The 14,640-nt window shown below is 42.0% G+C and overlaps 1 long non-coding RNA gene across 1 annotated transcript; it reads right to left on the bottom strand.

The window, feature by feature from the left end:
- Window positions 1-3,600: 3,600 nt before the first annotated feature.
- LOC307037245 lies at window positions 3,601-7,116 on the bottom strand. The gene is made up of 6 exons (XR_013807638.1): window positions 6,606-7,116; window positions 5,818-5,896; window positions 5,622-5,723; window positions 4,663-4,732; window positions 4,426-4,572; window positions 3,601-4,060 (listed from the first exon to the last, which is right to left on the bottom strand). It is a non-coding gene; the product is annotated as an uncharacterized lncRNA (long non-coding RNA).
- Between the last annotated feature and the right edge of the window lie 7,524 nt (window positions 7,117-14,640).

Here is a 14,640-nt window from a genome sequence, read left to right as displayed (position 1 = left end):
CTTGTTTTAATGATAAAAAGTAACAATACAAATACAAATACTAATACAAATACAAATACAAACACAAAGGAAGTACTTCCTGCTCTTCCTCCAATCTCACGGATCTGGTCAGTTTGAAGAAAAGAAGAGGCTCGTCTAAAGAAAACATAGGCTTATATCCAAAACCCCAGGAGGAGCTATGCGGCTGTAAACTAAGCTACGCTACGCTAATGAGACATGCCGTTTTTTGCAGCGTTATATGTAAAAGCTTTTGTGTGTTTACTTGTTTGCGCACATTAATATAAATGGGGGTGTGTTAGGATAAAACACTGTATGTATGTATGCGAGGGGGGACACACACCACGAGTAAAACAGAGCTAAAGCCCCGTTGGTCTGTTGTTGTTGACGAGGCCTTACCTCTAGCAACAGGCTAATTAGTGTCTAGCACTCATTACAGTCAGTCTACTGAGCTCAGCCCCTCTCCAACACATCATCTGTATTGAGTCAGAAACACAGCATGCACGTTACGGTTCAAAACTAACTTAGATTGGAAAAGGCTAAGCAAAGACCTTTGCTAAATAGAGAGTTTTAGCCCCCATCTTTTGGGATTTCAGACTATATTTATCCAAATAGTATTTTCTCATCCTGAATACTAAGTTGAGATGATTTTGTTCTAACTATGTTTTCTTCTTTACAGGCCAGCACCTCACAGTCTACCAGCAGATTACCTGTGATGATAGATTCTGCATGTCAGACTGACCCACCCAAGTACCGGAATGTTCGTACACAGCTATCCTCGAGGACTCTTGGTTCACATCGAAGTACAGGTTAGAAGCACGTTTTTCAAATGTTCTTTGGATACATCTTGACATTCTGATGTTGTAGCTTTTAATTTGTTTGCTTCTAATTGTTGTAAAATCTTTTTGTTTTGTTTTTAATGTCAAATACAATTATGTTACAGCTGTCCAGGCTAAAATTCCCTGCTTTGGTGTCGAAACACTTCCGTTGGAAGTGCCAGTGCCCTTTTTAACATCCACCCCCTTAAAGAGACCACCAAAGAGGCCCTGTGTGGATCTTGAAGAGGAATACGAAGATCCATTTGAGGGAAGCACTTCTTTGGTGATTTCCGAAGGCCCGGATGCAACTTATGATCCAGCAGAATCCATAACAAATGCTACAGAAACAACAGCCATGTTACTGAAATATCACTATGTGAGTTTGTCTATGTATTGTATTTTTTGCTGTGTATAATTCAAACATTGATAATAGGGAAACACCAAAGATCTCTAAAGCAACAATCTGTGTGATGGATCTTAACTTCTATTTTTTGGTTTTAGTGGTCAAGAACAAAACCCCCCCCCAGACGATCAACACATACATCGTGTATGAGACCTGCCTCATGGAGCTTTTTGAATCATGTCCTGTGTGCAAGCGTGTGTGTGATGTACAAACCAGAAGGATCGGTACATTCATATCATTGCAGCAGTTTGCCCCCATTGTCAGTTTACAAGAAAGTGGAATAGCCAGCCTGCTCTTGGGAGTACTCCAGTTGGAAACCTGCAGCTATCAATTGCAACATATGTCAACGGAGAATCTTTCTACAAACTTTCAAAGGTAAATTAACTGCAGAAGATTGTTTTGCTAATGTTTGAAAATGCAAATGTTGTTGTTGAATAAGATAGGACAAGGTAACAATAACAAGAGTGAGAAAAGGTGGGAATAGGGCACTGTTAGGTAACGACCCATGCTAACATGTAAAGCTTTTTTGGGAGGGTGGTGTGGAGAAAGAGAAGAGATGTGAAAGGGACACTGTAGAGTAAGCACCCCTAATGACATGTTCAGCTCTTTCCCTGTTTAAAAAAAGGGCAGCTCATTTGCACTTTCCAGGTTCTCCTCAACGACTCGTCAACAAATCTACAGGTGATCTTTGAGATTAAAATGTATTCTTGCTGTTTTCTTTCAACCATTAGATCTTCAAAGCAATGAATATGCAGCTATGCAAATACAACACCTTCCGAAGGCATGCCAGGATGTTCATTGAGCCAGCGATTGTTTCTTACTGGCAAAAATCAGAGGAAGGCATGCTACAGAAGCTCCATGCAGAGGAGAAAGTGATAGTTGGTGGTGATATGAGGGCTCACTCTCCAGGTATGTCGTATAGGTATTTTTTATATAATTCACATTTTACATTTCAGAAAGGGGTTTCACTATGTGTGATTTGTTCAATTAATGGTTCCTGAAAAACATATGCTAAACACTACAAGCAAAAATACAAATTCACCATCCGCAGAGAAAAGTAATTACTGTAAAACATATTTTCACAGGCCACTCTGCAAAGTTTGGAAGCTACACTATGATGGACCTGAAGAACAACAAAGTCGTTGACCTCCAGTTGGTTCAGGTAAGTGAAATGAAATATATATCAATGTTTTTTTCTTTAACACTGTTTGCACGTTATATTTAAAATGTGTTTATCAATGGTTATTTGTATGTGTCATGACAGAGCAATGAGGTTGGTGGAAGCTACCACATGGAGTTAGAGGGCCTGAAAAGGAGTCTGGAGTTGTTAAAGGAACGTGGTCTGACTCTGGACTGTATATTGTCACGGACAGACATCTGCAAATTCAGAAATTCCTAAGGGAAAGCAGCATCACCCAATTATTTGATGTTTGGCACATAGAAAAAGGTATTTTTCTTTATATTAATTTCTATGTAAATACAATTATTATTTTATTTAGACACAAACCCGGCTTCCTACAATCACATCAGTAGAATAATATTTTGAGTAAACTTGTATGTATATTAACTACATGTTAAATGTATTTATTAGGGATTTCTAAGCAACTGGAGAAAGCTGCAAAAAAGACGGACTGCGAAAAACTTCGAGGGTGGGTGAAGAGTATAAGAAACCACATATACTGGACTGAAGCAATCTCCACCACCGGGCCTGAGAGAGTGGCCAAATGGACTTCCATCCTGAACCACGTGCAGGATATCCAGTCTCATGATGACCCCCTGTTCCCTAAGTGCCTTCATCCGCTGCGCATTGCGCAATATCAATGGATGGCTGCAGGTATGTTGTTCATAAACCATATTACATTACTCCTCGATGAATATTTGTAAGGGACAACTATTGAATACAGGATGTTGTCAGACACAATCTATAAAGCATGACAATTCAAATATGACTTTGATTTTCAAATTCTTAGGAACGCCGGCCTTTCACAAGCTGGAGACAATTCTCTCAATCAAGAGGATTTTGAAAGCTGTGGCCAAACTCAGCCCCCACCACCAGACTTCATCTTTGGAGTCATTCCACGCCGTCATCCTGCGCTTTGCTCCAAAGAATGTTGTGTTTCCATTTCTTGGAATGTTGTGCAGGTAAAATAAACCATAGTTACTTACTAATTAGTGACAATATGTACATCCTTTGCTATTATTTACATTTTTTTCTCATGGCGGAAATTTAAGACTGTACCTGGCAGCCCTGCACTACAATGAAAACGCTGAGCGTGCACAAGCCACTACATCCACTGGAAACCCTCTGTATAAACTGCAGTTCCTAAAGGCCAGGAAGGGAGAATGCAGAGCAAAACCAGTAAAGACTGACCCCACATTCCATAAGTGTTTAAAATATTTATTATACAACTATTTACAAATATAAAATAAAAAAATTAGAAAGAACTTTCAGTTTTTTACATGCATATACTAATCTAAACCACATTTTTTTGTTGTGCTTTTTTTAACATTGCACAGGCTACGTGGCCAACTTGATGGACCTCATCTTCGACCAAGTCTTTGTCCAAGACCCTGCACCATTCACACAGGAGCTTCTGAAGATACCCATCCCAGAGGACCTGTGTTCCCAATATGAGCGACCTGACAGGGAGGAGGTCATCGCCGATTATGCTACACTGTTCAATTTGAGGGCTGTCTGAACCCAACATAGACATTTCGCGGATCAGGAAACTCCCTGCGAATCCTGAGGACAACGCAGGCCGGAATCACCACTCTGATCCTGCGTCCAAGGAAGCCCCAGCACCAGCTCACAAAGCTTCTGTAGGCTAGATAACTGTGATGCCTGAAATCATTAAAAATAATATTTAGTGTCATTTATACAAAATACAAGTACATTTAGTTTTTTTTATGAGTTCAAAGAACCGTTGATTTTGAGAATAAAGTTCCGAGTTGATATCAAATGTGTCGTGATTATTCATGTTTGGATGGATAAAGAATATTCTGATTTCAAAAGCATAAGGTTGTGTGTGGACTTTTTTTGTCGTACACATGGGTTTGTTATGCCATTGCTGTGTAGTATAGAATATAATAGTACATGTACAATGACAGAATGAAAGATTGCATAAAGCCATATACACCAGTATTTATTTCCATGAACAATATTAGCGTTCGTTTTACAATTTCAGTCAAAACAAACAAACCACTCACTGCTCTATTTGCCTCAACTGTAGTCCACCATGTTCAGCTCTGTAAATATTCAATGCATTCTGGAGGGAGAACACATTCAGGTACACAGGCTCCAATCCAGGATGGTCCACCATACAAGTTACAGAGTCCTCAAGTTCCTGCATCCGTCTTGACACCCAGTGTGATAAACATATTGAATGACATGTGAAAAATGTATTCTCTAAACAGACAACTTAGTGAAGCAATCAAAAATGTTACCTGTGGTATCTCCATGCAGCACACATTCTCCGGTTCAGAAGGCATCGTGGCGCAATTTGCACATGTACACCTGTAGAAAGAAGTCAATAACTGAGCTTTTAAAAACACATGAAACTACACACATTGCTGACAACTGAGGTGTTGTTGGAGTTATACTTTTTATCACCCTAAGTTATTGAACTTTCCAACGGTTGTTGCACGATGTCGGAAGAAAAGGACTGTAAACTATTAATAAACGCAATGAGGCCATTGTATATATGCTGAAAATATGAATGTCTCCCTTTATAAATATATGTATCGCTGTTTTTGCATTACAAACTCTTAAGTTACAAACTGTACATTGCATTCTTGCTAATTAGCCAAAATATGAACGGAATAAGTAGCAAGCATTGTAACAAACAGAGTAAAATAAATAGGGACAACAGCTTGTCAACTAATCATTCAGAAACGTCCTGCTGCAACCGAGGTGTTTGCACCTCCACCAAAACCTCCGCTGCTTCACGGTCAGTTTCTGGATCAAATTGATAATATGCTTGGACACATGCATTGCTCTGAGATGACATGTTTATTCCACACTCGTAATCACAGCAAGCATGGTAACGTGACTCTCGCCGGCTCATGCCCCCCTCTTCTGCAGGGGGGCGTGGTCAGCTGATGCTCAGAATTTTCAAAGACAGGCTTGGAATAGAGCGAAAATGAGCGAAACGAGGCATGGCTAAAAAATGATCTGTTTGGTATTTTGAAAAATAAAATGTATAAATATACCTTATATAGGTATGGTCATACACTATATCATTTAAATATAGCATGATAGGTCTCTTTTCAGTAAAAGACCAAATCATGTCAAGCTTTAACCTGAGCCTGTTTTTTCAGTCTTTACAATGCACTGTTGGAAATTACATTCCAAAGGCTAAATTCAAACTCAATACCATAAATAACTGGGTACCAAAGTGCTTTACTTGATAGAACACGTTCCACACGGAGCAGCAACCATCCGGCTGGGCCTTTTGCTGCATATCATCTCCTCCCTCTCCAATGTTTCCAGTAGATATCTACTGCCTCTGTCCAATAAAACAGAAATGCCCCAAAACATTCATATTAAAAAAGTTAAAAACAATAACTTGCTTTTGGCATTCAAATGTATTAGAATCTCACCTTTTTCCTGGATGTCAGGAAGGCCAGGAAGTCGTTCCCTTCAAGTCCGCAACCAGTCATAGGAGTTCAAATGCAAAGCCTGAACGATGACAAGAGCGAGAGACTTACATTTTACAAGATAAGTTATACCAGAGCAGTGTGTACATAGGCCCTGTACGACATGCAGAGAACAGATCAAATCCCCTGACAGACTCACACACGTTGGTGTAATGATGTTTCATTTTTAGCAGCAAAGTAACATGACTCAAGGTATATGTTGGACCCAACTCATGTACAGTATATTTTGCATCTCCTCAACATTGGTCTGTATTGTTGAGTAGAAACAAACTGTCCCTACAGTTTCAGGTAGATTAACACACATTTGTAAGAAAAGTTTGCAATGAAGCAAAAAACCCCTTTTGTATTAAGCTAGCTGCCACAGAAAGTACAGCTTAACAAGCTAACCTGGTAGAGTTAACTAACGTTAGCTAACTTCATGTCCAACACAAAACCTCTAACGTGCATTACATTGACGATTTTAAACACAACTTAACTCTCTCAACTTGTAAAATAACGTTAATTTAACATACCCTTTAATAACTACATCATGTTTTTCAGGGGCAGCACAAACTGCAAAAAACGTTAGCTGCTAACTGTTGTTAGCTAAGACAGCTAGCTCGTAACAATAGCCTCGTAGCAAACGTAAGGTTACGTTAACAATACATTAACTTAACGTTGTAAGGAAGCAAAACCAACCTTCGAGAAATCTTTTACTCTCAGACTGGGTGTAATTGTGTAGCGTTGCTTACCTCCAGAAGGACTTTTAGCTATTTCCCAGTAGAGACTAGAGAGAGCTGTCAGAGCGGTTGCTCTCAGAAGAGCAGCATTGGGCGGAGTCACAGAAACGGCTCTCAACCGCTCTCAACTGATCTTCACCATGGATGTATAATAAGAACGATCTTCTCACTTTGCTCACCGCTACTGCTGGTTACAACTTTCATTTCCCGTACTCGCCATAAACTGTTATTATGGCTCAGGTTAATCTAGCCCCCTTCCGATGTGAGCGTGGTTCTTGGTTCTTGCCGGGCAGCAAAGTAGGGTCAGCTAAGAACCGGTTTTCGGTGTTTAGAGCCACGGCTCCGCTGCGGCTGAAACAGGAAGAACCAGAGCTAAATCAGGCTGGAGCCCGCAACTGGCTCTGGACTCAGAACCAGAGAAGAACCAGTTAAGCAACAGAAAAGCACAAGAATGGTTCTTGAACCGGTTTGGTTTATTGCAAACCACTTAAGAGTACTGGAGTGTGGTGCTGTTGCTTTGGTCTGGATCAGGTCTGGATCTGTGAGCTAACCACACCCCGTTCATTTGCATATAAGGAATGGAAATGTGGCATTATGAAATACAAGTCCCCTGAAATAAATAAATGTGGCATTATGAAATACAAGTCATCTGAAATAAATAAATGTGTCATTATGAAATACAAGTCTCTTGAAATAAATAAATGTGGCATTATGAAATAAAAGTCTCTTGAAATAAATAAATAAATGTGTCATTATGAAATAAAAGTCTCTTTTGAAATAAATAAATGTGTCATTATGAAATAAAAGTCCCATGAAATATATAAATGTGTATTTAAATGTACAATGTATATATATTTATTGCCTCATTTATTTATTTCAGAATGTATTTCATAGGCATATTTATATATATATATATATGTATTTATTTAATTATTTATGTATTTATTTAATTTTGGCTTAAATGGCATTCCATAGGTTCCATCCCATTTCAAGTGCTGTTTCGACGCTCAGCGTAACACTCGGAGCACACTCTCCAATTACAGAGCTTGAGGACTATCACGGGGTTTGTCAAGCGAAGCGGAGAGAATACTTACTTCCGGGTGTAATATTAGGCTTGTTTGAGACGCGTTGCGGCTCGCCTCGAAAGTAGACGAGAATAGCCGATCGCAGCCGGGGGAGGTCTCAAAAAGCTCGCCTGTAGTCGAACAGCTCCGAGTCGGCTTCTTCTTCTTCTTCTTCTTTTTCTTCTTCTTCTTCTCTCGGTTTTTTGGTGGATTGCAAATAACTTTAAGGTGCATACCGCCACCTCCGGAGTCGGCTTGACTCGGTTTGCATTTATAAAGAATGCACACATGTGTTTAATTGTTAATGTCAGATATGTACTAAGTAAATACATTTGTTCCTGCTCAAGATTAGATTCAACTCTATTGTTATTGCACAGATTACAGGTACTGAGACAACGAAATGTAGTTTAGCTTCTAACCAGGAGTGCAACAAGCAGTAAAGTAATGTACACAATCAACAGGATAAAAGATAGAATGAAGTGAATGATGAATAAACAGTGAGGGGTATGAATACACTAGATATACACAGCAGCCTGTGAGCAGTATGAACAGTGTGTATGAATATATGCTAGGATATATAAAGTATAAAAACGGTAAGCAGTGCAAGTATAGTATAACATATATAGATATTAATTTCATGATGATAAACATTGTGGAACAATGATGAAAAATGTGAATGGAAGTGGCGACGTAAAACTGACACCAAACAACAACTTTTGCCGAGCCAATTGGAGAGTTTCATCAGCAGCACGGGGTAAAAACCACCAATGAGCGCTCAGCTCGAGATACCAGCGAGTCGTTTCCCATCAAGCATTTCGCCTCCGCAGCCCGTGGAGAGGAACTGCGCCGCCTCGCCGCGCCTCGCTCTCAAGGCTGCGGGCGTCTTTGTCCCGCGAGATTTCAACGTTTCATGTGAGCGAGCCTCCAGAGCAAGTCGGACAAAATGACTAACCATCATGCAACGCACGAGCAAGACGTTGATCGAAATTGCGCAGGTCTGCGCAGGTCTCGCTTGTCTCAAACAAGCAAAGCAAATGAGGTGCTCCGACCCTCGGTCCTGACGGACTCCAACTTGTGTTTATTAATCAAACAAATAAGTAAACACAAGGATAATTATGTGTTATTGTTGAGTAAATGGAGAATTACACAGGGGAAAATAACTTATCTATGTCACAATTTTAGTTTAATTTTGTTAAACTAATACGTTTGCACTGTGGACCAACACTATACATTGACGGGGAAGGGGGTAGAAATAAAGATAACACCATTAAACAGTTACACAAGATAACAGAAATAATATTGATAGCAGCGTTCCTAGCAACCACCTTGGCATCAATGAAAACGTTGTATGGACACAATTTCCTGAAGTAATCTTCGTAATAACTAGCAAACTAAAGATCATGTACATCCACTGCACACATAATCTGAAATAACAACTCATATTTCTCGCATCAAATGACATCAAAACGCATTTTAATGGCCAAACTAACTTTAAAATAGGCATTTTCCACCGAGAATAAAACGAAGTTCGGCCATGTTTTTTTTTTCAGCAGGGAGAAATTTGAAGATCACGTGACATAGACGCCAGCCATTGGAATGAATGGAATGCAGTTGGAGGTCAACCAATCACAGAGCTTGAGAACTAATCACGGGGCTTGTCAAACAGAGCACATGGTGTAGTCCTAAACGATAGCTGGGGATTCTGGGTAGTGTATTGTCTTCTGTCATCCTTTACTCCGAAAAAATATTTTTTTCTCCGAATCGAAGGGGAAAAATACAAAAGCATTGCACACAATTTAAACCAATCAATGTTGTGTAATTAACAAGGATAATCTGGTGTTTTTTAGTCGATGAGTAGTGCAGATATCACTGTAAAATCAATCGACAGTAAGGGGAATACTTACTTCCGGGTGTACAATTCTCCGTTATCCAATGGGAATGGACGCTCACATTGCCTTTAAGGGCAGCCGACACAAACGAATGCCGTGCTTCCATGAGCGTCAAATCACGCCGCAGATGGGAATACATTGCAATCAGTTGAAAGCTATTTGCGTCCCTTTATGAAGCTGAAGGAGCCTAGGAGCGTCACAATTGCACGCCACGGGACCCTGACCAAGCGTCGCTCCTGGACGTTTATGGAGTGAGAGTGTGTTGCGGGTGACAGAACCAAATTTCCCCTAGGACAGATAAAGTATTCAAATGTTCAAATGAATACAGCCAGTATTTCCTGCCACCAGTGCTGCTGATCTCACTTATTGGACATTCAAACCACAGAGATGCACAGCTGCTCCGACACTGAGCTTATTTGATGCTCTAGAAACTGACACAGTACTTATTGATTATAAGTACTTATTGCCATAAGCTCACTTTTTGCAGCATCCAGTCTTCCCAATATTCTCTCTCCTCTTCCTCTCTATCTTCCTTCACTAACTACCTCTCTCATCCTCTTCCATTTCCGATTCCTTTAAACTGCTGTGATCTTTCAAGTTTTTTTTTTTTAGGTCTCTCAGTATTGCTGGCTCTAGTTGCCTGGGAGGGCCATCAGGCAGCGGCTGCTGTCATGACGCCCAGTCCCAGGCTCCAGGCAGCAATATTTATCATTTACAACAGCCTGCTCCACTCCAACACACTTCTCCAATCCTCCAGCCACCCACATCCTCTAAACCAGCAGATTGTGAGGGCTGTAAATCAAGGCCACGTTCTGGAGGAGATCACACACACGATGATGTCATAATATGAAGGGACTGTGATTTCCAACATGTAAGGCCGTGGGGGCGGTCGCAGGCCTGCAGGAGGCTGGGAGCTTTATCATAACTCAGAAAGAAACCAGCAAACATCACAAGGGTGGAACTTTAGAGTTTGAATCAAGGAAATATTTACCTTGCTATTCAAATGATGTTCAAAACAAATCTGACCTGCAGTGATGTCATGTAGGATGGAATGCAGCAAAAAGAGAACATGCTGGGTATATAGTGGAGTTCGAGTATACCGATGTCAGCACTCTGATATTCTTTACCAGGTGATAATTGACTTGGAACAACACAGACTTTAAAACCAAATGGGACCTTCAAAATCAAATCTAATGATGGACATTTCTTTTATTCTGTTTCTAACATTGTTATGAAGCCCTTGCTCCAATCAAAAAACTTGATGATATTCATGAAATACGTTAAGTTGACCCAAACACAATGCGAGAGCAATAGGAAGTCTACAGGTCACATCTTCGAGAAACTATGAATCAAGCGACCGTTAAGACACATTGAAAATGTTCAACAACATTGTCAATGACAATACAAATGTCCTGAAGAGGGAATATGAATGGCTGCTATCAAATAAGTGATACAGGGTCCCACTTTTGAATAAAGTAAGCACTTTGTTGTGCACCTGTCATGCAAGAAAAATGTCAGACTTAAACTGACAAAAAAGAATCAACTAATTATATTGCATACTAATTTGTTAACAGAACATTGGACTAAAAAATAGTTTATTTTCAGACCCTTAAGGATGGCTTTAGAATGTAAATGTTTTAAGTCCTTCTGGTCCTCCATGCTGTGTACAGTCAGGATGGGACGTTGTTTACCTCAACTGATGGAGTGTTCGGGCGTTGGAAGGAACACTTTGAGGAACTCCTGAACCCGACAACTCCACCCTCTATGTTAGAGGCAGAGCTGGAGTATGACGGGGGATCGACACCAATCTCCCGGGGGGAGGTCACTGAGGTCGTCAAACAACTTCACAGTGGCAAAGCCCCGGGGGTGGATGAGATCCGCCCAGAAATGCTGAAGGCTCTGGGTGTTGAGGGACTGTCATGGTTGACACGTCTCATCAACGTTGCGTGGAAGTCGGAAACAGTACCGAAGGAGTGGCAGACCGGGGTGGTGGTTCCCCTTTTCAAAAAGGGGGATCAGAGGGTGTGTGCCAATTACAGAGGCATCACAATACTCAGCCTCCCCGGGAAAGTTTACTCTAAGGTACTCGAAAGGAGGGTCAGGCCGAATGTCGAACCTCAGATTGAGGAGGAACAATGCGGATCCCGTCCTGGTCGTGGAACGACGGATCAGCTTTTTACTCTCGCAAGGATCCTGGAGGGGGCCTGGGAGTACGCTTATCCTTATCCTTATTGTCTACATGTGTTTTGTAGACTTGGAGAAGGCGTATGACCGAGTTCCCAGGGAGTTACTGTGGGAGGTGCTGCAGGAGTATGGGGTGAGGGGGTCTCTACTCAGGGCCATCCAATCTCTGTACTCCCAAAGCGAGAGCTGTGTCCGGGTCCTCGGCAGTAAGTCGGACCCATTTCCGGTGAGGGTTGGCCTACGCCAGCGCTGCGCTTTGTCACCAATCCTGTTTGTAATATACATGGATGGGATTTCGAGGTGTAGTCGTGGGGGAGGGGGTCTGCAGTTCGGTGGACTAAGGATTGCACCACTGCTTTTTGCAGAGGATGTGGTTCTAATGGCTTCATCGGTCTGCGACCTTCAGCACTCACTGGATCGGTTCGCAACCGAGTGTGAAGCGGCTGGGATGAGGATCAGCATCTCCAAATCTGAGGCCATGGTTCTCAGCAGGAAACCGATGGACTGTCCACTCCAAGTAGGGAATGAGTCCTTACCCCAAGTGAAGGAGTTCAAGTATCTCGGGGTCTTGTTCTCGAGTGAGGGAACAATGGAGCGTGAGATGGGCCGGAGAATCAGAGCAGCGGGAGCGGTACTGCCGTCGCTTTACCGCAACGTTGTGACGAAAAGAGAGCTGAGCCAGAAGGCAAAGCTCTCTGTCTACCGGGCCATTTTCGTTACTACCCTCACCTATGGTCATGAAGGATGGGTCATGACCGAAAGAACGAGATTGCGGATACAAGCGGCCGAGATGGGTTTTCTCCGCAGGGTGGCTGGCGTTCCCCTTAGGGATAAGGTGAGAAGTTCAGTCATCCGGGAGGGACTCGGAGTTGAACCGCTCCTCCTTCGCATCGAAAGGAGCCAGTTGAGGTGGTTCTGGCACCGAGTAAGGATGCCACCTGGGCGCCTCCCTAGGGAGGTGTTCCAGGCACGTCCAGCTGGGAAGAGATCAAGTGGTAGACCTAGGACCAGGCAGAGGGATTATCTCTTCGCTGGCCTGGGAGTGCCTTGGGATCCGAGGGGGTCAGAGCTGGTTGATGTGGCCAGGGAAAAGAAAGTTTGGGGCTCTCTGCTGGAACTGCTACATCCGCGACCCGACCACGGATAAGCGGGAGAAGATGGATGGATGGATGGTCCTCCATGTTTTACCAAATATAGAGCATGAAGTACCTGATTTTATTTAGTTAGCAAAACCTATGACTAAATATTTTCGTAAATTGCATATTTGATGAATATATATACAGTGGGGCAAAAAAGTATTCAGTCAGCCACCAATTGTGCAAGTTCTCCCACTTAAAAAGATGAGAGAGGCCTGTAATTTTCATCCTAGGTATACCTCAACTATGAGAGACAAAATGAGGGAAAAAGATCCAGAAAATCACATTGTCTGATTTTTAAAGAATTTATTTGCAAATTATGGTGGAAAATAAGTATTTGGTCAATAACAAAAGTTCATCTCAATACTTTGTTATATACCCTTTGTTGGCAATGACAGAGGTCAAACGTTTTCTGCAAGTCTTCACAAGGTTTTCACACACTGTTGCTGGTATTTTGGCCCATTCCTCCATGCAGATCTCCTCTAGAGCAGTGATGTTTTGGGGCTGTCGCTGGGCAACACAGACTTTCAACTCCCTTCAAAGATTTTCTATGGGGTTGAGATCTGGAGACTGGCTAGGCCACTCCAGGACCTTGAAATGCTTCTTACGAAGCCACTCCTTCGTTGCCCGGGCGGTGTGTTTGGGATCATTGTCAAGCTGAAAGGCCAAGCCACGTTTCATCTTCAATGCCCTTGCTGATGGAAGGAGGTTGTCACTCAAAATCTCACGATACATGGCCCCATTCATTCTTTCCTTTACACGGATCAGTCGTCCTGGTCCCTTTGCAGAAAAACAGCCCCAAAGCATGATGTTTCCACCCCCATGTTTCACAGTAGGTATGGTGTTCTTTGGATGCAACTCAGCATTCTTTCTCCTCCAAACACGTCTAGTTGAGTTTTTACCAAAAAGTTATATTTTGTTTTAATCTGACCATATGACATTCTCCCAATCCTCTTCTGGATCATCTAAATGCTCTCTAGCAAACTTCAGACGGGCCTGGACATGTACTGACTTAAGCAGGGGGACACGTCTGGCACTGCAAGATTTGAGTCCCTGGCGGCGTAGTGTGTTACTGATGGTAGCCTTTGTTACTTTGGTCCCAGCTCTCTGCAGGTCATTGACTAGGTCCCCCCGTGTGGTTCTGGGATTTTTGCTCACCGTTCTTGTGATCATCTTGACCCCACGGGGTGAGATCTTGCGTGGAGCCCCAGATCGAGGGAGATTATCAGTGGTCTTGTATGTCTTCCATTTTCTAATAATTGCTCCCACAGTTGATTTCTTCACACCAAGCTGCTTACCTATTGCAGATATAGTCTTCCCAGCCTGGTGCAGGTCTACAATTTTGTTTCTGGTGTCCTTTGACAGCTCTTTGGTCTTGGCCATAGCGGAGTTTGGAGTGTGACTGTTTGAGGTTGTGGACAGGTGTCTTTTATACTGATAACGAGTTCAAACAGGTGCCATTAATACAGTTAACAAGTGGAGGACAGAGGAAGCTCTTAAAGAAGAAGTTACAGGTCTGTGAGAGTCAGAAATCTTGTTTGTTTGTAGGTGACCAAATACTTAATTTACCGAGGAATTTACCAATTAATTCATTAAAAATCCTACAATGTGATTTCCTTTTCCCATTTTGTCTCTCATAGTTGAGGTATACCTAGGATGAAAATTACAGGCCTCTCTCATCTTTTTAGATGTGAGAACTTGCACAATTGGTGGCTGACTAAATACTTTTTTGCCCCACTGAAACTAGATTACAGCAACAGCTAACAATAAACAC

This window comes from Notothenia rossii, assembly GCF_949606895.1.
Source record: "Notothenia rossii genome assembly, chromosome: 4".
NCBI lineage: Eukaryota > Metazoa > Chordata > Actinopteri > Perciformes > Nototheniidae > Notothenia > Notothenia rossii.
This window is presented reverse-complemented; position numbering and strand designations above follow the sequence as displayed.